At 54.1% G+C, this 21,681-nt stretch overlaps 1 protein-coding gene across 1 annotated transcript in view; it reads right to left on the bottom strand.

The window, feature by feature from the left end:
• Positions 1-21,681, bottom strand: part of LOC128919412 (uncharacterized) — a 171,393-nt gene that overhangs the window by 140,493 nt on the left and 9,219 nt on the right. The window lies entirely within an intron of this gene.

Raw genomic sequence — 21,681 nt, 5'->3', positions numbered from 1 at the left:
GTTAAACTTCTCCAGCTGGATCTATACAAATCTGCCTGGACTTATGAGACCCCCTTTGGAGGCCTTCAGGGGATTAGCAATGCATTTTAATTTATATAATGCCTTTTGAGCCTAGTTGGTAGCCCAAAGCAGGAGGAGTTGGTGGCCCACGGAGCTACTCTGAAGGCACCCTACACCCAGGGGATGCTCCTCCAGGCACAGAGGCATCTCCGATGGTGCCTAGAGCTTTCCTTCCTGCCACCACTGTGATTCTCTGTGGGGATGGTGTTTCCTCAATGGGAGTATCCGACTCCAGCTGTGGCCAGCTGTGATGTTCTGGCTGATGCTACTCAAGACGCGGAGGTTATGGTCTTCACCCGCCCCCCGATCAGATGGTAGATCCAAAAGCTACTAGATAACGTAATAAAATTTCCTTCTCATATCCCTGGGGACAGAAACATCCATCCCTGAAGGACATGCATGAAACTATCAGAAGACAGAGCTGTGATCCCATCTCTGGGATTCCATCTCTACAAAGCCAGGCTGTGACCGACCCACAAAATCTTTGTGTGTGAAACAGTGACGTCCAGCTGCCCAGTTATATGTCTCTTGTTTTGTTATTTATTTTTTTTTTTTTGGATTAACTTCATCTAGATATCCAGCAAAGTTGCAGTAATCGTGATGAATATCAGGGAAATTCAGTAAAGAAACACTCCATAAATCAAGACAATTTAAAAAACATTAGCATTCAAAGCATATATAACCCTGATTTCATACCATGTTACATTTTTTTGGTTGTTTGTTTGCATGCACCCTGAAGACAACAGCTATGCACCGAAGACATTAATTTTCGTTATAAAGCTCCAGGCAGTGAATCAATTTTACCTGGGTTATGTTCAGCTACAAAATAGGAGCCGCAGAGCAAAATCTAATGGCTGCACCGGCAGGTGGCACGGATCTACCCAGCTCTCTGGCATCACATCGCAAAGCCCCTCACACCATAAATGCTTTTCTCCCCTCAAAGGTGCAGGTATCTCAGGACCCGCTTTATACCCTTTTCTTCTGCTGCTCTTAGCTGCTTTGAGGCTTAAACCTCTGTTTTGCAAAGAGTTTTTTCCTTCTTTGGTTGCCGGTGTAAATCCAGCTGTGCACGGCCAGATTGCTTCTTCCAGGAGAGCGCAAGGGATGTTGGTGGCTTTGGCTGGAGCGTGTTGAGCTGGGAAGAGCCTGTGCCTTTTGCATGTTTGACCTGTCCCTTAACCCAGAGTTCAACCCTCTGAGCAGCAGAGGACTAACAACACCCAAAGGTAAATCAGAAATAAGCCAATTCCCGTATCCTAAGACATAAAAGGCATGAACAGAGGTGAGCTGAAGTTGTTTAGGCATGACCATGTTTTAAGATAGAATCACAGAATGGCCAGGGTTTGCAGGGCCCTCTGGAGATCATCCGCTCCAACCCTCGGCCAGAGCAGGGTCACCCAGAGCAGGTGGCACAGGAACGCGGCCAGGCGGGGTTGGAATGTCTCCAGAGACGGAGACTCCCCCACCTCTCTGGGCAGCCTGTGCCAGGGCTCTGCCACCCTCACAGCAAAGAAGTTCCTCCTCCTGTTGAGATGGAACTTCCCAGGGGCAAGTTTGTGCCCGTTACCCCTTGTCCTGTCCCCGGGCACCACTGAGAAGAGCCTGGCCCCATCCTCCTGACACCCCTCCTTTCAGTATTTATCAGCGTTGATAAGATCCCCCCTCAGCCGTCTTTTTTCCAGGCTGAAGAGACCCAAATCCCTCAGCCTTTCTTCATCAGAGAGGTGTTCCAGTCCCCACAGCATCTCGGTGGCCCTTTGCTGTCCCCTCTCCAGCAGTTCCCTGTCCTTCTTGAACCGGGGAGCCCAGCACTGGCCCCAGTGCTCCAGCTGTGGCCTCCCCAGGGCAGAGCAGAGGGGGAGGATGAACCTCCCTCCACCTGCCGGTAGGACAAAAGATGGACAAAATCGTCATAACAATGGACAAACAGAAGGTATTCTGGAGAAGAAATGGAGGGGAAAACCTATATGAGGTTGCACTTAAAGCTTGCGATTTTGCCCCATTTCCAGGACACCCAATACTTTCTTGAGATCCTGGTGATGACAGGAGGAGAGCAATGACCCGTTTCAGAAAGTCCCGCAGTAGGAATTTTATTTAACTGTGCCACTAGGGAGAGGAAACCCCATGGAATGTCGGGCCTGGCACTGGAGCTGAACTTGTCCTTCCCATGGGGCTGCTGGTTCACAGCTTTGACCCCGGTCCCAGGAAAACAAGGCTGGTTCTTTGCAACCCCGCTTCCCAGGATCTCGTCATTTCTTGGCGACATCAGCACTCATTTTTACTATAAGCGGGTTCCTAGCTTTCCTGGAGTCAGAGAGAAAAAAACCACCCTGAAAGAGCATCCAAAGGCTTAGATCTAATGAAGGAATGGCAGGAACCTGACGTCCTCACTTGAAAATCTCATGCTTTTCAAGTACGTGTCCTGACCCAGGGGTCTGAGCTCCCGATCTCCGCGTGGCCGTGGACTCGGCGACCAGGGGAGTGGAGCAGCCCCAAGAGAGAAAGGATGGAGCTGGTCCTGCAGCCCGTGATGGATGGGGGCTACTCTCATTCCCAAGCACCAGCGCTATTCCCCTCTCTCGGCACAGGATGGGGAAAAAAAAATAAAAATTAATGTCTGCATTTCTGTTCCTGGGAATTAAACATTTTCTCAAAAGGCGCTCAGCCCATGGCCTCAGTAATACAGCGTAAACACACAAATCCCGGGAAAAGCCTCCCCGTGCAGCACGCAAAGCTTTCATTCCCTCTTCAACCCAGCTGCTTTTTTAAGGAGAGCGCTGCCAAAGCGCAGGTGTCTATTGAACCCAGGGAACCGCCGCTCCGGGTGATCAAACGCGTCTCCTGGCCAGGAACAAAGCAAATCCCAGCAAACAGGACAAGTGCAGATGGCAGCTTCCTGATGGAGCTGAGATGCCCACGATAAAGCAGCGAGGGCACAGCAAGGAGCATTGAACAAGCTCCCCCCACACCCCGGATGGTTCCCAAATTTGCAGCATCTTGGGGTAGCTGCTGATCTAAGGAAGGGATGTTGCTGTCACCACGCTCCTGGTGAACGTTCCTCTTCCCAAAGCACGGTCCGACTGCAGGGAAACAGCGTTTTCCATTTTTACCTGATCCAGGCCACGCAAAGCGACGATAGCTTTTGCAAGACTTTTGCCTGCATGGAAACGCCCCAGAAAGCACGGTGCCGCTGGTGCAGATTTGGTGGCTTGTCCCCATCTGCTGCTCCCTTGGCAGTCCCACCTGGGCGTACAACACCAAAGCAAAGGCAGGGGTGCTCCGACGCAGGTAGGAAGAGACAAGGGAGTCGGGCGGGAGATGGGAGAGCCCAAAGTATACCATCTAATTGAGAAGGACCCCCTCTGATATCACCCCAACCTGCCTACGCAACCCCGCCACCGTGAGCCCTCCCAGCGTCCCGTTTTCCGCTTTGCTCCACATAAGGGACGTGAGATGAGCTTGAGGCAGTGGAAAACCAACGTAGAAAGCTGACGATTTATTCTGTCAACGTTCAAACCGATTACTGGAGAGAAAGGAGACAAAAAAAAAAAAAACACAAAAACAACCAAAAAACCAGAGCTGGGATTATGGTTTTAATAAGGGCGGGCGCTTATTGCGGTATCTCTTATTCTCTTTGTAACAGTTGTGCTGGTGGAGCTCTCGTGGAGTCATAGTGATATTAGCGTTACAGCGTCATCCCCCGCAGCAGCACCAGCAGTCCCAGTGGCTGTATTAAGTGAAAATCTCCCTTCCTGACGGTGGGGCTCGGCCACGTGCTGATCCCCGACTGCCGCAAGCTGCCCATGCAGGGGGTGAGGGGAAAAACGAGCCTGCTGCCAAGAAGGTACTGCATCCTTATAAATACCTTATTATTAATATCTTATTAACGCTCTCTCCAGAGCTGGGCTCAACATCAGCAAACATATAGAGATTGACCCATCATGGAAAGGAGACAAAAGTGGTGCTTGTTTTCACTGTCTCTGGGAACTGCTTTCACTGCCCCAGTAATCTTTGAGCTAACACTCTCCCAGGGTAGGACTCAACATCAGCAAACATCTAGCGATTGCTCCCACACGGAAAGTGCCGGGAGGGAAAAGAGGGGCTTCTTCCCACTGTCTCCAGAACTGTTTTCACTGCCCCAGTAACCTGAGTGCTAACACTCTGCGCAGCGCTGAGCTCAAAACCAGCATCCTTAGTAATTATCTTAACCAGGGTCTTCCCCTGCTTGCAGCTGATAGCGCTCGAGGAAGAGAAACTCCAGAGAGCTGCGGCGGGTGCTGGAGCTGCCAAGCATTGCACCCATCGCTGCAAAACTCCACCCAGCTGCGATACAGCCCTGGCACTATTCCCCTCTCGGGACCCATGTTCAGGCTCTGCAATTCTAGGGTAAATTAGGGTGGCAGGTGATGGAGCTGCTGGGACGGCTCTGCCTTCCGCCAGCTCTGCCCCACTCCAGAATCGCACCGCCCAGCATCCCCTCTGCCCCACACCCACTAGTACACCACGCTGGGGGCTTGTGACACACTGGTGGGTGGAAGGAGAAGCTCCCACCACAGGGGACAGCCCAGCTCACCCAGGCATCTCAGCACCAGGACAAACAGGCAGCTGCCAGTGGGCTGCAATCACAGAATCACAGAATGGTTGAGGTTGGAAGGGACTTTAAAGACCACCTAGTTTCACGCCCCTGCCCTGGGCAGGGACACCTCCCACCAGCCCAGGTTGCTCCAAGCCCCGTCCAACCTGGCCTTGAACCCCTCCAGGGATGGGGCAGCCACAGCTTCTCTGGGCAACCTGGGCCAGGGGCTCACCACCCTCAGAGGGAAATATATCTTCCTCAGATCTCACCTAAATCTCCCCTCTTCCAGTTTCAAACCCTTCCCCCTCGTCCCATGGCTCCCCTCCCTGCTCCAGAGTCCCTCCCCAGCTTTCCTGGAGCCCCTTTAGGGACTGGAAGGGGCTCCAAGGTCTCCCCGGAGCCTTCCCTTCCCCAGGCTGAACCCCCCAGCTCTCTCAGCCTGTCCCCACAGCAGAGGGGCTCCAGCCCTCCCAGCATCTCCGAGGCCTCCTCTGGCCCTGCTCCAACAGCTCCGTGTCCTTCTTGTGCTGAGGGCTCCAGAGCTGGACACAGTGCTCCAGGAGCAGAGGGGCAGAATCCCCCCCCTCGCCCTGCTGCCCACGCTTCTTTTGATGCAGCCCAGTCTGTGGGGGGTTTCTGGGCTGCAAGTTCACGTTGCCAGCTCATGTTGAGCTTCTCGTCCACCAGCACCCCCAAACCCTTCTCCTCAGGGCTGCTCCCCAGCCATTCTCCGCCCAACCTGGATTTGTGCCTGGGATTGCCATGACCCAGGTGCAGGACCTTGCACCCATCCCCTCCCATCAGCCTGGTCCTGCGGTGATCCCATTCTTTCCATGACAATAGTCGGCTCCCTGCCAGCTTATAAGATGTTTTCTAGCGATTCGCACTTGGCTGAGTTGAACGCTTTACTAAGAATCAAGATATATGAATGTCTACCACCTTCGCTTCATCCCCTAATTTAGCAGTTCTATCAAAAATGTAATTAAGTTTGTCTAGCATGATTTGTTCTTAATAAACCTGAGCCGCTCGCAGTTCTGCTATCCTCTTGGTGTTTATAGCTATTAATATTTGCCCAGCAAATTTGCTGGGATTTAAAATGAGATTCATATGAACTTGTATATATTATCTAATTAATAAACAATACTGATACAGGAGTAGAAGCAAATGACCAGTGCCCAGCGCTCAGACTTTGCTGGCTAATTAATTCCGCCACCGCTCCACTGAGCGGAGATCAGCTCCCCAGCGCAGCCACGCGGATGCGGGCAGGGAGGCTCCGGCGTGGTCCTCAAGCCAAGAAGGGATGAAGAGTCCGAGGACTTCAGAGCTGCTTTGGTGCCTCAGATCCAAGTCCCCACGTCCCCCTGGGGTCCGTGGCAGCAGACATAGCCTGGGGAAGAGGAGAAAAGAGTGGATGTCCCAGCAACCTTCCTCCTGTCAGTGGTTTGGGGACTTCCCGAGCCACGGGCTACCTCCACACCATCACATCTGGTAGCGCCATCCGCCTCCTTTGAGACAGCACCTCTTGTCGACACCACGTGCATTGCCTGCCCTGCTCTTCTCACCCCTTGTGTCTTCCCTGTGAAGATAGTTAAGCGCTGCAATGAAATTATTTCAGATCCTCTGTTTTTTTGAGACACCAAAAAGCCTTCGCCCCAGGCACTTTTAGGAAGTGCCCCATGGAAGCTGGTTTCCCACGGATGTGCGTCTGGTTTCTGTCCCATATCCCACATGGGGACGTGATCCCATCCCCTGGGCTCCTGGGTCTTCTCCTGCACCATTGCATGCCCGTGACATCGGGTCCCTCCATCTGCTATCGTGCAAAAAAAAGTCTCCTTGAGCATCTTTGGAGCTGCAGCAGCCAACAGAAGGTCACTGGCTCCTTTAGAGACATATTTCTGGGGAATTCAAACACATTGATGGCTAAAAGGCTCTTCTCTATACAAATCATTAGCTCAATAATACATTAAAATAAATGTCAGTCTTAGGTCACTGCATATTGTGAGCAGAGATGAAACAAGCCATTTGCCCCCATCACCTCTGCGTGACTCTTATCACAACCTTTAAATACATCCAGAGAAGAGCTTAAAAGAAAGGTAGGGACGGCTGGAAAATTTAAATCAAACAGCTTTTTTGTTGTTGTTGTTATTGATGGAAAGTTGGCATTGCAGCAGGATGAAAAACATGCGCAGAAAACAAAGAGAAAAAAAAATTCCAACAACAAATTACAGGAGAAGGTTGGGGTTTCTCAGAAGGTCTTTCATTTTCTTTTCCTCTTAAAAGTCCACATTTTCTGCAGACACCCTCCACGTCCAGCCTGGTGCCTGCTGGAGGCTTTGGACATGCCCAGCCTGGGATGGGGAAGGGGGTGCTGAGACCAAGCCAAGAGGCAGTGGGTGACCCCAGTTGTAGCTGAGCAAGGGACAAAGTCCAGAGCCGAGCTTCAAGGACAAGAGGCAGGAACGGGATTACTCCTCTGCACCGAAAAACCAAGAGCGTCCATCTCTGTGAGCTTCTCCTTGAACAGAACAGGATTCACACATTTTGATGATCTGCCCCCAAAACCCCCACAGAGCCGGTCCGCAGCCCCCCCCTTACCCATCACCTGGAGCCGGTGACAGAGGACTCTGCTCCCTGCTCTCCTCCTGGCAGCCGCTTTGTGCCATTCCCCACTCCGATGCATTTAAAGGTGCATTTATAGCACAAAGTAGATGTTTACAATTTATAATGGTGTTCCAATTATGGGCTGGGAAAGCGCCTGGAATTGAGCCTGTCTCCGTTATTTATGGGCAGCATAATCCTAACCCAATAGATACCTCTCACGAAGAAAGCTAACATTTTTCACCGGAGCACTGAAAGCCATACTTCATGCTAATAGAGTCTGTTATCGGAGGGAAATAAGCCTGCACAGGCAGCTCACTGGCTACCCAGAGAAGAGCACCTCAAAGCACAGGGATCCAGAGGTCTCGATCGAAAAGCAACCGGCTGCTAAAAACAGAGATCTGCTTTTGGGGTACACCCAAGAAAGCACAAGATGGGACTGGGAGGAAGAGCAGGGATGTCCACCTCCCACTGGGTGCAGGGATGAAGATGGAGGAGAACGGGGCAAGATCCCCACCTTTCCCATGCTAAAGGTATCCCTCTTCTTCCCTTGTGCCCTATGGGGCTCTGTTGAGAGCATCTGTGTTTGGAGAGTGTTTCGGGCCTCTGTGACACCCCAGTTTTATCCAGAGCTTGCCGCCTGTTTCTCCAAGAAGAGCTAGCCCTCCTGCAGCAGGGACAAGGGATATTCAGACCAGTTGGACTAAGACACAGTGCCAGGTGGTTCCTGGGACACTTAGGACATCTGAAACGTGGGATACCGCCCGGTTGCCTGTTCCTGGCAGAAGGTCAATGCTCCTCACCTCAATGGGAGGACTTGCCTGCTGGACGGTGACACCAGGTCTCCCAACGCTTCTTTGCAGACTGGCAGGAGAGGAGCTCCAAAGCCAGCAGGTCTCAGACACGTTTTGGGGGGAGCAAACGTTGTCTTGGTCTGTGTCTGTCCATGGCAGATTCCTCTAAGCATCCTTGTCCAGGGTGCACAGGCTGAAGGGCCTCTAGTACGGTGAATAATGTATATATAAAATATGGTTTTGGCTCATTAAGGTCCACTAGGAGCTAGATTCTTGAATAAATCCTCTCCGCTCTCCTCAAATATCTCCCCCCACTCTTCCCCCAAGGATGCTTGCTGGGCTGTGAGAAGAGCAACGATAGTGGGGCAGTCATCTTCATCTCAATCTTGATGACCTTGATTTTGCATGACAAGCCGCATACTTAATTAATTAAAGAAAAAAACCCTCCGTTCCTTCTAAAAGGCCATTATTTTAATTTTGACAGGTAATTACAAGAGAAGAAATGATAAATCTTCCTGAACACTGTTTGTCTTTAGCAGAGGCATTAATTATGGATGTTTTAAAGCTGAGGCTGGATGTAGCTGAAGACATGTCAACGGATGAAGAAGTGCTCGAGACCACCTTGAGCTTCCCGATGGGTAGCCCCACCACTGCATTTCTGCCCACGCCGTAGGAAGGATGATGCTCTTCTGAAGCTCCATAGTGGGAGCGAGAGATTGAAACAGCTAAATGCAATTCACTGGAGAAACTCATAACGGCATGACACACTTGGCCTCTGGAACTCATTGCCATCATACATCATCTGGCAGCGTTTAAAAAAGGATCACCATTTTATGCAGATAATAAGAAAATCCGGAGTTATATCAGAGAAAAAAAATAAAAAGAGAACCAAGATATTCTGTGAACAGTGGAAATAAGAGAGCCTGATTTCTCATGCATTAGGGTGCTCACTCCCTTAAACGCGCATCCCTCAGTAGTATCAGATCCTCCCCGTGTCCTCCAGAGGAAAAGGAGACCACCATCTTGCTGGCTGGTGAACCATCACCATCTAATGGCCAAGTGCTCCCTGCCTTCCTCTTGGACAAGGCATTAATTTGGGCTGCTCACACCTGCTACAGCTCTAAAAGGTGACTAATTTTGGTAGGTGACAAACCCAAGTCATCAAAGCACCAGAGCTGGCCAGAAAAGTGCTTTCACTCAGACCTCGCGTGGAAATAGCAGCTTTGATGAGCCCAGGTTGGCCTTGTGTCTGGTCACGAACCAAACCAGCCGCTAACACGCAGGTAACGTGGAGGGGTCCAATTAAACAGTCGTTAGCCTTTTCTGAGGCACGAAAGCCATTCGCATCCCCCAGCCCAGGAGCTCTACAGGCAGCCGCTGTGTTGCTGGTGGGCAGGAGGTGGTGTGGTGGGGCTGGGAGAGGACGCCAAGGCTCTTGGTTACACCAGAAACACAGATGGCTCAGAAAGCATCCTCCCCTACCGCTGCCCCTTCCCGGCAACATATTAAATCGGTCGAGAGCAAATTCCCTCTCCTTGGTTTCTATTTCAGCTTTGCAATTATCACCTGGGCGGAAAACGGGCTCATCCCCTCCACGTGTTGCTCCGAGGAGCATCCCTGTGCTGGGACTCCCCGGGCCGGAGGAAAGTCCATGCTTTGCTCCCTCATCCTGCATCCCAGCCCGGCGAGGAGGTGCAGCGGGACGGAGCAGCAGCTGGTGGGATGCTGGGGACAGCCCCACGGAGAAGGGGTCCAGCCGAGCGGTTGCCAAGGAGATGATGCTCTCCCATCCCGCTCTCACTCCTGACCTTTCGGCTTTAAATGGTTTCCCGCCTGGCCATACGAATGAGGGAAGGCATTTAGTACATCTGTAAGTGTCATTAGCAGGGTAATCTGCACACGCTGTAGTTGTAACTGTCATTAAGAGGGCGATTTTCAAAGACCAGCAATAAGTCATTTAGATTTGATGGGATATTAAAACCAGCGCCCGTCCGCAGAGGGGAGCTGAGAGATGGGTCAGACCCCTCGATGGTGGCTACCTCCTGTTTTTTCCAAACTGCTCCTAAAATCCAGATTAAACAGAAGGATTTAGGTGGTGTCCAGCTACCCAAGCTGGCAACCGCTCCGGTAATTAGTCAGCGCTAGATTAAAGCATGCGGCGGGGCCCTGAGTGCTCCGGGGGAGCGTTGGCATAGGGATAAAGGAGCCAGCAGCATCCCATTTCCATCGACCTACTGAGAGGGGCTCGACCGGGGGGATTTGGGGGAGCACGCACAGGCAGGAGCCCCGGAGCACGCTGCCACAGCGCATCTACACCAGCGTTCGCTCCAGCCGCACTTCAGGGGAGGATTTATCTCATCCTGGAAAAAAGCTGTGTTCAGCTGAGAGAAAAGTCAGCTTTTGCCGGCCGACAACACATTTGGGTACAGACCCAGGCAAATCGGGGCTGACGGAAGGGGCAATGTGGCACCGTAACCTGGTGCTCACACCCCTTCGAGACCCTCCCCCTGGCCTGTGATCACGGCCCCTCTGCAGACTCACGTATCCCATTATTTCACAGGGTTCTTCCCCCGTTAGGAGCGATGGATTCTCTTTTTTCCTGGAAAGCTGAGCTCCCCATCACCCCACAGGAGCGGCTGCTGCCTTCCGCCCCCGCCCCAGCCTCCCTGCCCCTCCATGTGCCCCGCGGCAGGGCAGGTTTCCACGCTTTTCTTTCCAGGCTTTCCTTGCCAAAGGGCAGAGAGAGCATTAAGACATCACGGGAGGTCCCAGAAGGCTGGGCCGGAGCCAGGCTCCCGCATTAAACACAAACCCTGTCCATGAATAACCTACGAGGTACGAAAGGCTCCGTAGCCCAGCTGTCAGGCATACGCGGCTCTTTCGCATTTGACTTCGCCCAAAGGAAAATCCCAAATTCGCTGCAAACCGCCGCGAAGGTTTTACACACGCCTAAAATGAGCCCATCCTCATATACCTAGAGATGTCCCCGCGGGGAGGCGTCCTGCCCTCGCAGATATTATCACACCGACAGACGCGCTGCCAAGGGGAGCGCGCCAAGGGGACGCTTGTACTAAGCCATAATCACGCTGGAGTCGCTTTATTGTCCTTCGAGCAGCCTCGGACAGAAGCAAAGAATAAATCCAAATTATTAAACTCCTTAATCACTTCTTGTCACCAAGCACGGAGAGAAGGGATGAGGTTGTAAGCACCATCAGTGGTGGAGCCAGATAAGAAAGCCTGCTATGGGGCTAAGCAAGGGTGAAGATGAGGAACCACCGATGGTCACCTCTGCCCTGGACATTTGTCCACCACCTGGGTGACCACACCAAGCTTTTGAGGCTTTGAGGGGCTTTTTGGTCCCCACCTCACTCGAGCTTTTCATCCTAGTGCTTCCCTCCACTGTATCGTGGGCACAACAGTGCTCCTCTCCTCCGCAGGGACGTTACAAGGATAAGCGCGCTGAAGACGGTGAGGCGGTGAGACACATTACTATGGTAACAGGAGCGCCACGTACCTGAAACAGACCTAGAGGAGAAGGCCTCAATAAAAAGAGCAGAGATGTGTAGAAGAACAGGAGATTATTCCAACCCTTGCCAGCTGGGAGCAGGCACCAGGCCATCACCCAAGCTGATGAGTGAGGACACTCCAGAACGGACCATGGAATCATAGACCCATAGAACCATAGAATGTGTTGGGTTGGAAGGGACCTCTAAAGGCCACCTAGTCCAACCCCCCTGCAGTGAGCAGGGACATCTGTAACTAGATCAGGTCGCTCAGAGCCTCATCCAGCCCGGCCTTGAATGTCTCCAGGGATGGGGCCTCCACCCCCTCTCTGGGCAACCTGGGCCAGTGTCTCACCACCCTCAGTGGAAAGAACTTCTTCCTAATGGCTCATCTAAACCTGCCCTGCTCCAGTTTAAGACCATAGATAAAGCAGATGAGATGGGGGAGGCAGATCAGCTCTGCTGGGAGTGTCCTCCCTGCTCAGGAGGGACAGATGGACACGGGACCACCCGCAGCACCCCCAGTGTGACTTCACTGGGTGGGAAACCAGCAGGAAAGCCAACAAGTTGGCCGACACTTAAGGAGATGATGTCCCCAAGCTCATCTACTGCAGAGCACATTAAACTAGCCTGGGTACTGCGTCCACGGCAGGGAAGAAGAATTAGGCAACCATGTGGTGAGGGAAGGATGGTTTGAGGCCCACGGGTACCCCGGAGGGTCTGGGGAAGATAAGGCTTGTCCCTGGCATAGGGACAACTGCAGACGCATGCCATGGCTTTGAAGTCTCCTGTTCCCCACCTTACCCCTCATTCCTCCTGCCAGAGATTCACAGGCCCATCCGATGTTCGGTCATTGAGACCGACCTTCTCAGCACCACCGGCCACTTCCCCCCCAGTGCCCCAGTACCTCATGTGGGAACGAAGCATCCCTCAAACCATCCGGTCTCCATGAAACCCCACCACTTCCTCAAAGCTTCGCTCACGTGGTTAATCACACTGCCTGCTTGAAGCACCAGCCTCATTTCTCGTCCAACTCCCTCCCAGCTTCCCTCCGGTACCCTCATTTCACTGCGTGTTTTGCTCTTCCAGAGATGCTCACACCGGAATAAAACCACCTCACAGTCGTCTTTTTGAGGAGCTGAATAGCACAAACTCTTTTTTCCCCCCATCAGACGCTTTCCCCTGTTTGCCCATTGCTAAAAAAAATAACGTAAAAGGATCTATCCTGCATCCCTCCCAAAGGGTGACGCTTAATAAGTTGGGTTTATTCTCCTCACCTGCACAAAAATTGCCCACACGGGTGTTTTGGGGCTTGCAAAAGGGACATTTTTTTCATTTAGTCGTTGAGGGTTTTCAAATCCCTTAATTATATGCAATTCATAGCGGTTTGAAGAAGCCAAACAGCAACGGCAGCTTCTGTAACAATCGACACAAAAGCATCTTCCAAGTGTCTCTTTTATGTGGTTTTGCCCAAAATCATGGCAGAGAGATAAAGTTCTGTAATTTATTCCCACTAATATAGTCAGGCAGCAATTGATGTTTTTTATGAGGGTGAATATGTCTGTGGGATGTACTAATGTTTATAGGCTGGTAAATTTGATTTATACGGAATAGTCGCCGTTGCTAGTGGTAAAGGCCCAGTGTTTCTAGGAGAGCTAATATGATTTGCGTTGATGAGATTAATATCAATTAAGCACTCCCAGGTCTGCAGAGCGCCGCTGATGTGATTTCCACCTGCTCTAACCCCAGCGGGTGAAGGGGCTGTTCGTTTCGAGGGCGGGGAGCGAGGGTTTGACCTCAATGAGCACAAACCTCCAGGGATTTCGTTGCCCTTGCTGGCCCCAGCCCCAGAAACACGGGTTCAGCTCACGCAGGAGGAGATTCTGGCTCCGCTCGGCTCCTGCTCCCCTCGTTTAAGGCGATCGAATTTAATGGGATGGGCACAGCACGGCCACGCACACGGCGGCGTAGGGCAGGAGCATCCTCTGGATGCGTCTGCTGGCCCCTCCGTGGCCAGTGGCCAGGGGGGAAGGTGCAGAAGGGACCTTCTGGCTCCAGCAGCTCCGTCTGGGCTCAGGGACACTCCGATCGCGGTGGTGTTTCAGTGCCCTCTTGTGCCCAAGCACAGAGGGGTGAGGGAGGGGCTGAGCCTGGAGAAGATGCTGATCCAAAGTTCTCCCCGGTGAAAATCTGGGAAGAGGGGAGAATGTTTTTCCGCCGGGATAAACCCCCTTAGCATGATCCTGCAACCCATCAAGAGATAAAACCACCTAAAAATGAGGCTTAACGCTTTTATGTGCCAGGTGCCTTGGATCGCAAGGGAGGTGTCCCGTAGCAGGGAAGGCAGGGGGGACTTGGGGTGGCTCCCTGGGAAGGTGGCACAGGGAGCAGCCCATTGCTGCCGGAGAAGCGTGGGAGGAAGGGATGGGGCTGGAAATGGTGCCGGGGATCTGTCGGGAGACCCGGCTCAGCTGCTAGCGTGGGTGCAGCTTCCCGGCTCGGTATATCCAGGATTTTCGGCATTAACAGGCCGTCTTAAGCTCATTCTTCCGCTGCTGCCTTCCCCCTCAAAGCATCTTGGCTCACCTGGAAAACACGGGATTTGTCCCAGCTCTGTCCCACGGTACCAAAAGCCCTCTGAGCTCAGCCTTTGCCACCTGTCCCACGGGGACGGAGGGGACCGAGAGGGGTTGTCCCCCACCTCCCGGCAACACAACCCATCCCCAGCCCATCACACAGCCTTTTAGCGGTGGATGGAGTTTGACAGGCTCCAGAGCCAGCCTGAAACCTTACAGCCGCCGAACGACAACGGAATGGTGAGAGGACAAACTCAACCCCATTACAGCTCAGAGAAGGTTAAACAGGAGCCGTGTTCCCAGCATCGCTTTAAATCCTCCTGATGGGGAAACCTTCCCTGCACAGGTAAATGATTTAAAACCTGAGTTATCATCTGGCCGATTACTCAAAGCTTCATCGTGTGCCTTACGTGAGGTGTTAGGCAGAGCTGTGTCACAGGTTGGACCCAGATGGAGCTGGGATAGACTGGGGTAGGCATGGGCTTGCAAAGACTCGTGGTTGGATGAAAATTTGGCAGCAGGCAGCCTGGGGATGACATGAAAAGCAGATCATTTTCTTCCCAAATGAGATGAGAAACACATCTGCTGAGGCGAAGGGAGGGATGTCCATCTGCTCGTCCCAGGACCAGCATCCACACTGCTGGGAGTCTTCCACCAGCAATCAGCTCAGGCTGTGGAGCCCTGGGGTGTTGAAGGGATCCAAGAAGCCAGTGGTCCTACAGCTGGGAGGGGAAATTACAGAATCCCAGAATCCCAGCCTGGCCAGGGTGGGAAGGGCCCTCTGGAGATCATCCCCTCCAACCCCCGGCCAGAGCAGGGTCACCCAGAGCAGGTGGCACAGGAACGCGGCCAGGCGGGGTTGGAATGTCTCCAGAGACGGAGACTCCCCCACCTCTCTGGGCAGCCTGTGCCAGGGCTCTGCCACCCTCACAGCAAAGAAGTTCCTCCTCCTGTTGAGATGGAACTTCCCAGGGGCAAGTTTGTGCCCGTTACCCCTTGTCCTGTCCCCGGGCACCACTGAGAAGAGCCTGGCCCCATCCTCCTGACATCCCCCCTTTCAGTATTTAGAAGCGTTGATAAGGTCCCCCCTCAGGCGTCTTTTTTCCAGGCTGAAGAGACCCAAATCCCTCAGCCTTTCTCCATCAGAGAGGTGTTCCAGTCCCCTCAGCATCTTTGTAGCCCTAAATTGTCCCCAGCGATGCCACCCTGCCAGGAAGGGAAAACCAGGGGCTGTCCTTGGATTCATGGGCCGAGGCTGCAGCTGCCCTGGGAGCAATGGGGCGATGGATGGCCCAGAGGCAGAGCAGGCTCACATCCAACACATCTGCAAGACGCAACGTGGTCACAGCTGGAGGCTGCCGGTGGGATGAAGCACCGCAGGGTCGTATCTGGTGGTGGTGCAGTCCCACACGTGGTGGGAGCGGGCTTGAGATATCGAGCTCTCCGCTGTGAAATGTCCCTACCGCCCAAGCTTCTACATTAGTCATGAACCAAAGCCATCTTCATCTCACTATCTCCACTAACTTGTTGCTTCAACGCTCTCTTGGGAGCCACTGGTGCCTGGGACGGAGTCTAACACATAAACAGCATGTCCACGGCTTGCACCAGACCAACTACTTCAATCCCCGAAGAAATGAAACCTAACAATGGTGGAATCTGCAAAATCCAGATTTCGGTTGGTGTTTCTCTAGTGGTTCTCCTCGGTCCTTCCTCTGGAGCACAACTTTTTTTGGAGATCTCTTCAGCCCTCTTGGCTCGGGGGCTCCGTGCCTTTCCTCGACATGGTCAAGGCTGCTCATCAAACAATATTTGGGCCTGCTGCCTTCCTCCGCCACCCGTGACTGTCCATCTGGAAGATCTTCCCATCTCCCAGGAGTGTTACTGTGACAAGCTAAATATCTCCCTTCCGTCCCCAAAGGATGAGTTGGCCACCGGCATGGATTTGCAATTTATATGTTAATTGCGTCTGCCTCCCGGGATTGTGCTGACCTAAAGAAGGGAAGGTTTAATTGAAAAATATGCAAAGGATGCTCCTGACTTTTCATCCAGAGAGGAAGCTTCCCCTGGTCTGTGCAGACAGCCGAGAACAAGGAGCCTTCCCAGAGAGGCACTGAGCCTCACCTACGCTGACGAACGGGGTCTCGCTAATTAGGCTTCAGCCTGTGCCACATAATAGGAGTAGAAACCAGGGCAAACACGTTTGCTCCCAGCTGACAAAGAGAAGGTCCTTTAATCAGCGTCCTCTGGGCTTTGACCCCGTGCTAATGATCTGGCACCTGGTGAGATGCTGGAAAAGTTCGAAATTTGAAGAGGAACTCCAGCAAAGTAATCATTGAGGTCTCCGCGCTTCCGAAAAACGTCACAAGAGGCGATTAAAAACAGCACACGAGTAAATGGAGAAGATGCCTAGCGTTCCTGGGAGCTCCAGACTTTCTGCATGAAGGGGAAAAAGGGAAGTAGGATTTTTCCCAACCGCCTGCGTGATCCCTGGAGATGGACTGAAACAGAGGAACTGCTAAAGCTGCCAAAGCTCTCGGGCAAGAAAACGATTGCAAAGATGCCCCCAGTAGGGACTGGGGACACCCACGGAGATGTTCCTGCACAGCCGGGCTCTGCTTTCCTGCTGGGAAACCGGTGCCGTGATTTATTGGCAACTTCTGCCCCGGGCAGGGGGAATCTCCTACCGGCAGCAGCAGGACCGGGTGGGTTGGGAGCCTTTCCCACTGCAACAGGGGTGGGAAAACTGGGGAAAAGGGAAAGGAAACAACTCGCTGAAGGTCATTCAGCAAACCAGGGATGGGATGAGGACCCGGCGCCCTGGGTGCTGGCATGTGCTTTGTCCCCAAGCCCTGGGGATTTCCGTGCGCTCACGGGAAGAGGGCGGGAAAAGAAAATGGAGCTGGAAAAGCAATAAAGCCCTAATCCTCACAATCCTTGTCTTCTTTCCCGAAAGCCCGTTGCTTCTGCAAGGGCCCTGCGGCGCCGCAGCAGGGTGCCTTGTACCTACCGACTGCATTGCAGAGCACGCGCAAATTAAATCGCTGTTGTGCCGGCGCTTCTTCATCTTAAGCCTTTTGTTTACCTACCTTATTTCCAGAAGTTTATTCGGGTTTAGGAGCATCTCCTACATTTCAGCAAAAGGAAAAAAAAAAAAAAAAAAAAACAAAAAAACCCCACAAAAAACCAAGAGGTGAGCGTTCTCTGGTTTAGATCCCTTTCCTATCTACGAGTAGGAGAAGCAGCCCTGCACCCCGGAGAAGGGTTTTCCTATGGGAAAGGGAACTGGCGCCCAGCACAGCCCAGTCCGAAACAAAGCAGGAAAATCCTCTCGGCGATTGCACAGATGGAGAGCGGAGCCACGCGTGTCCTCCCCGGGGATGAACACCCATCGTCGCTGCCGTCCCCTTGGGCCGAGAAACCGCCAGGAACGAGACTGGGACGAAGACTTAAGCCCTGTAGGAGGGAAAGGGCTGAAAGGAGCCTTTTCTGACCCGTTAATAGTAGGAATTCTGCTCAGGGGAAGGTCTGGAGCGACAACCACGATGCAAAGAGGTTTCACCATCACTTTCAAACAGGTTTTGCCTGTCCCCGTTGCCTGGGACACTGCGGTGAAGCCACCAGAGGGGAAAGACATCATTTACTGCCCATCCTGCTGCCTTCACCGAACAGGCAGGGACCACAGAGCACCCAGATCGCCCAAAAAATCCTACAAACTTCCCCAAAACCACTGACAAATTTGCTGGGATGACAGACGGCGACTAAATCTGACGCCAGCCCAGAGAGATGGATTCATCAAGCAAATAACTCCCGGGCACGGAGCGCGGTCCCCGAGCATCGCTCACCGCCCCGTGCCGCCACCGAGCAGCTCCCGCGCTGGAGCAGTATTTCAACCTTTCCTGGCGTTTCATTAAGGGTTATTAGCGGCTCTGTAATCGCCACCGGAGCAGGGTTTCGTGTTCTGCTTAATGAAGTGTCAGCGCTTCTGAAGGGAAGCTCCGCGTTTTACTGATGGTTTACGGCTGCGGTGGAAGCGCGCAGGCAGGGAGGGAGAGCCGGAGGGTTTGGAAACCTGGGGGAGGGCGATCCCCCACACCGACTGCCCCAAAACCTCGTTTCATCCCCATTTCATCCAGGGATGGGGGGGGTCCCCCAGCGGGACGGAGTCGAACAGCCGGGATGCGGGAGATGTTAATTTAACAGGAAAATTTGCTTTTTTTGGTGCTTTGCTCCACCTAGTGCCCACGGAGTGAGGCTCGAAGGGGACACGGGTGTCGGCGGTACCTTCTGGAGCGCTTTTGGGAAGACACTGGGGAAGTCACCTTGTTCCATGGACCTTCTCCCCCAGCACCACGTCCCCCCCCTGCTCTCCGTGGGGAGCAGCCCTGGCTTGGGGGCTGCTCTGGGGAGAAATGACCCCACTCCCAGCCCCACAGGATGAATAATAAATCAAAAATAAGCCCAGACACTGGTCCAGCTCCACTCTGCAACTGGAGTTCCAGCTCTGCTCTCGTCCTGCTCCCAGCATGGGCAGCCAGACTGGTTGAACTGGGCACAGCCAGGCATCCTGCTACCCCCGGGCCGGCTGGGGCAGGTCACTGGGGGAACGGGGCTGAGCGCTTGTGTCCTACCTGGCCAGAAAGCGGTGGTGGCAAAGAGGGGAGGGGGCATGTGTCTGCCTGGTCAGGAGGGTCAGCGGCCACAAGATGACTGTTCTGGTGATGGAAATGGAGCAGCAAGGGCAGGGAGGGGGGGAAAAAAACGAGAGAAAAAGGATGCAAAGACCAAGAAAACGGAGTGGGTCAGCTGCAGCCGAGGGTCTTGGAGCCATAGCTGGGGGGAAAAGAAAGGAGAGGGGCTGAGCCAAGCCCCAGAGGGGTGACAAACCTCGTCCCACCTTAGGTGGGGGTCTACCTGAGCGGGTAGGAGCAGAGAAAGCCCAAAGCCCCCTGGGGCTGACCTTCACAGCCTTGAGCGTGCCCACATCAGGCCCTGCCCCACACCAGGCTCTATACTGAGCCCTGCTCCTGCCCTGCCCCACACCAGGCTCTATATTGGGGTCCTGCTCCTGCCCTGCCCCACACCAGGCCCTGCCCCACACCAGGCTCTATATTGAGTCCTGCTCCTGCCCTGCCCCACATCAGGCCCTGCCCCACACCAGGCTCTATATTGAGTCCTGCTCCTGCCCTGCCCCACACCAGGCCCTGCCCCACACCAGGCTCTATATTGGGGTCCTGCTCCTGCCCTGCCCCACACCAGGCTCTATATTGGGGTCCTGCTCCTGCCCTGCCCCACACCAGGCCCTGCCCCACACCAGGCTCTATATTGAGTCCTGCTCCTGCCCTGCCCCACACCAGGCCCTGCCCCACACCAGGCTCTATATTGAGTCCTGCTCCTGCCCTGCCCCACACCAGGCCCTGCCCCACACCATGCTCTATATTGGGGTCCTGCTCCTGCCCTGCCCCACACCAGGCCTTGCCCCACACCAGGCTCTATATTGGGGTCCTGCTCCTGCCCTGCCCCACACCAGGCCCTGCCCCACACCAGGCTCTATACTGGGCCCTGCTCCTGCCCTGCTTCACATGGAACCCTGCCACACACCGGGCCCTGCTGCTCCCATGCATGGCCATACCTGTCCCAGCCCCACACACCAGGCTCTATACCGGGCCCTACTCCTGCCCTGCCCCACATCACAGCCCTGCCCCACACCGGGCCCTGCTCCTCCCATGCCCCACTCTGGTCCTGCTCCACCAGGACGCCAGGTCCCGCTCCACCTCGGCTCCCCCCGCGGGCAGAGTCCGGGAGGTCCCAGAACGGCCATCGGGGCCGGGCCCACCGCCCCGGGCTCTGCTGCCCCCCCGCCGCGGCAGCCTCCGGCCCCCCCCGGCTCCGCAGCGGAGCGAGCGGACGGGTCCGGCGCTGCGGCGCCCCCTGGCGGCCGCGCCGATGAGCAGCGCTGCCCCCGCGGGGCTCCCCCGGGTCCTACCGCCCACCCGCGCCCGCCCGTGCGCGCTGCCCTGCACACGCGTGTGCCAGCGGCCCCCGCCGACACGGGCACGAGCAGGCCCGCACACACACACCCGCCCGCACACGCTGCACGCGTGAACGTACACGCCCTGACACCTGTGGCTGTGGATATTGTCTACCTAGGCTTTCAGAAAGCATTTGACACTGTTCCCCCTTAGAATTCTCGTGGAAAAACTGGCGGCTGATGGCCTGGATGAGCGCACGATCTGCTGGATCAAGCACTGGCTGGCTGGAGGGTCCCAAAGAGTGGTGGTCAATGGAGTTAAATCCAGCTGGCGGCCGGTCACAAGTGGTGTCCCTCAGGGCCCGGTGTTGGGACCATTTCTGTTGAACATCTTTATTGATGATCTTGATAAGGACATGGAGTGTATCATCAGCAAGTTTGCAGATGACACCAGGTTAAGCGGGAGTGTTGATCTGCATGAGGATGGGGAGGCCCTACAGAGAGACTTGGATGGATTGGATCGATGGGCCAACGCTAACGGCATGAGCTTCAACAAGGCCAAGTGCCGGGTCCTGCACTTGGGCCACAACAACCCCATGCATCGCTACAGCCTTGGGGCAGTGTGGCTGGAGAGCTGCCCGGCAGAAAAGGACCTGGGGGTTCTAATTGACACGCGGCTGAACATGAGCCAGCAGCGTGCCCAGGTGGCCAAGAAAGCCAATGGCATCCTGGCTTGTGTTAGAAATAGTGTGACCAGCAGAAGGAGGGAGCGGATTGTCACCCTGTACTCAGCCCTGGTGAGGCCACACCTTGAGTATTGTGTCCAGTTTTGGGCACATCAACACGAGAGAGATCTCGAGGTGCTGGAGCGAGGGCAGAGGAGGGCAACGAAGCTGGTGAAGGGCCTGGAGAATAAATCTGATGAGGAGCGATTGAAGGAGCTGGGACTGTTTAGAGGAAGAGGAGGCTGAGGGGAGACCTCATCACTCTCTACAACTACTTGAAAGGACATTGCAGAGAGGTTGGTGCTGGTCTCTTCTCACAGGTCATTAGCGATAGAACAAGAGGGAATGGCTTCAAGCTGCGGCAGGGTACGTTTAGGCTGGACATTAGGAAAAAATTCTTCCAAGAAAGAGTGGTCAGACACTGGAATGGGCTGCCCAGGGAGGTGGTGGAGTCACCATCCCTGGATGTGTTTAAGACTCATTTAGATGTGGGGTTGGGGGATATGGTGTAGGGGAGAACTCAGTAGAGTGGGGTTGATGGTTGGACTCGATGATCCCAAGGGTCTTTTCCAACCTGAATGAATCTGTGATTCTACCTGCGTGTCTCTGCACACGTGCTCTTGCACCCATGTCGGCACATGCACGTGCTGCTCATGCGGGGCTCCGTGCCTGCACATGCATGCACCTCGTGTGCACATGCACACACACGTGTGCTTTCACACTCACGTCCGTAAACACACACGCCTTCACACACATGTCTGCAGGCACAACCACAACTTCACACCCCCTTGTACACACACCCGTGTACCTGCACACCGTGCAAAGTCCTGCACGTGGGTTGGGGCAATCCCAAACCCAAGTCCAGGCTGGGCGGAGAATGG

The sequence above is a fragment of the Rissa tridactyla genome, chromosome 19 (assembly GCF_028500815.1).
Source record: "Rissa tridactyla isolate bRisTri1 chromosome 19, bRisTri1.patW.cur.20221130, whole genome shotgun sequence".
Lineage (NCBI taxonomy): Eukaryota > Metazoa > Chordata > Aves > Charadriiformes > Laridae > Rissa > Rissa tridactyla.
The sequence above is the reverse complement of the archived record's forward strand: the minus strand, read 5'-3'. Positions and strand labels throughout refer to the sequence as shown.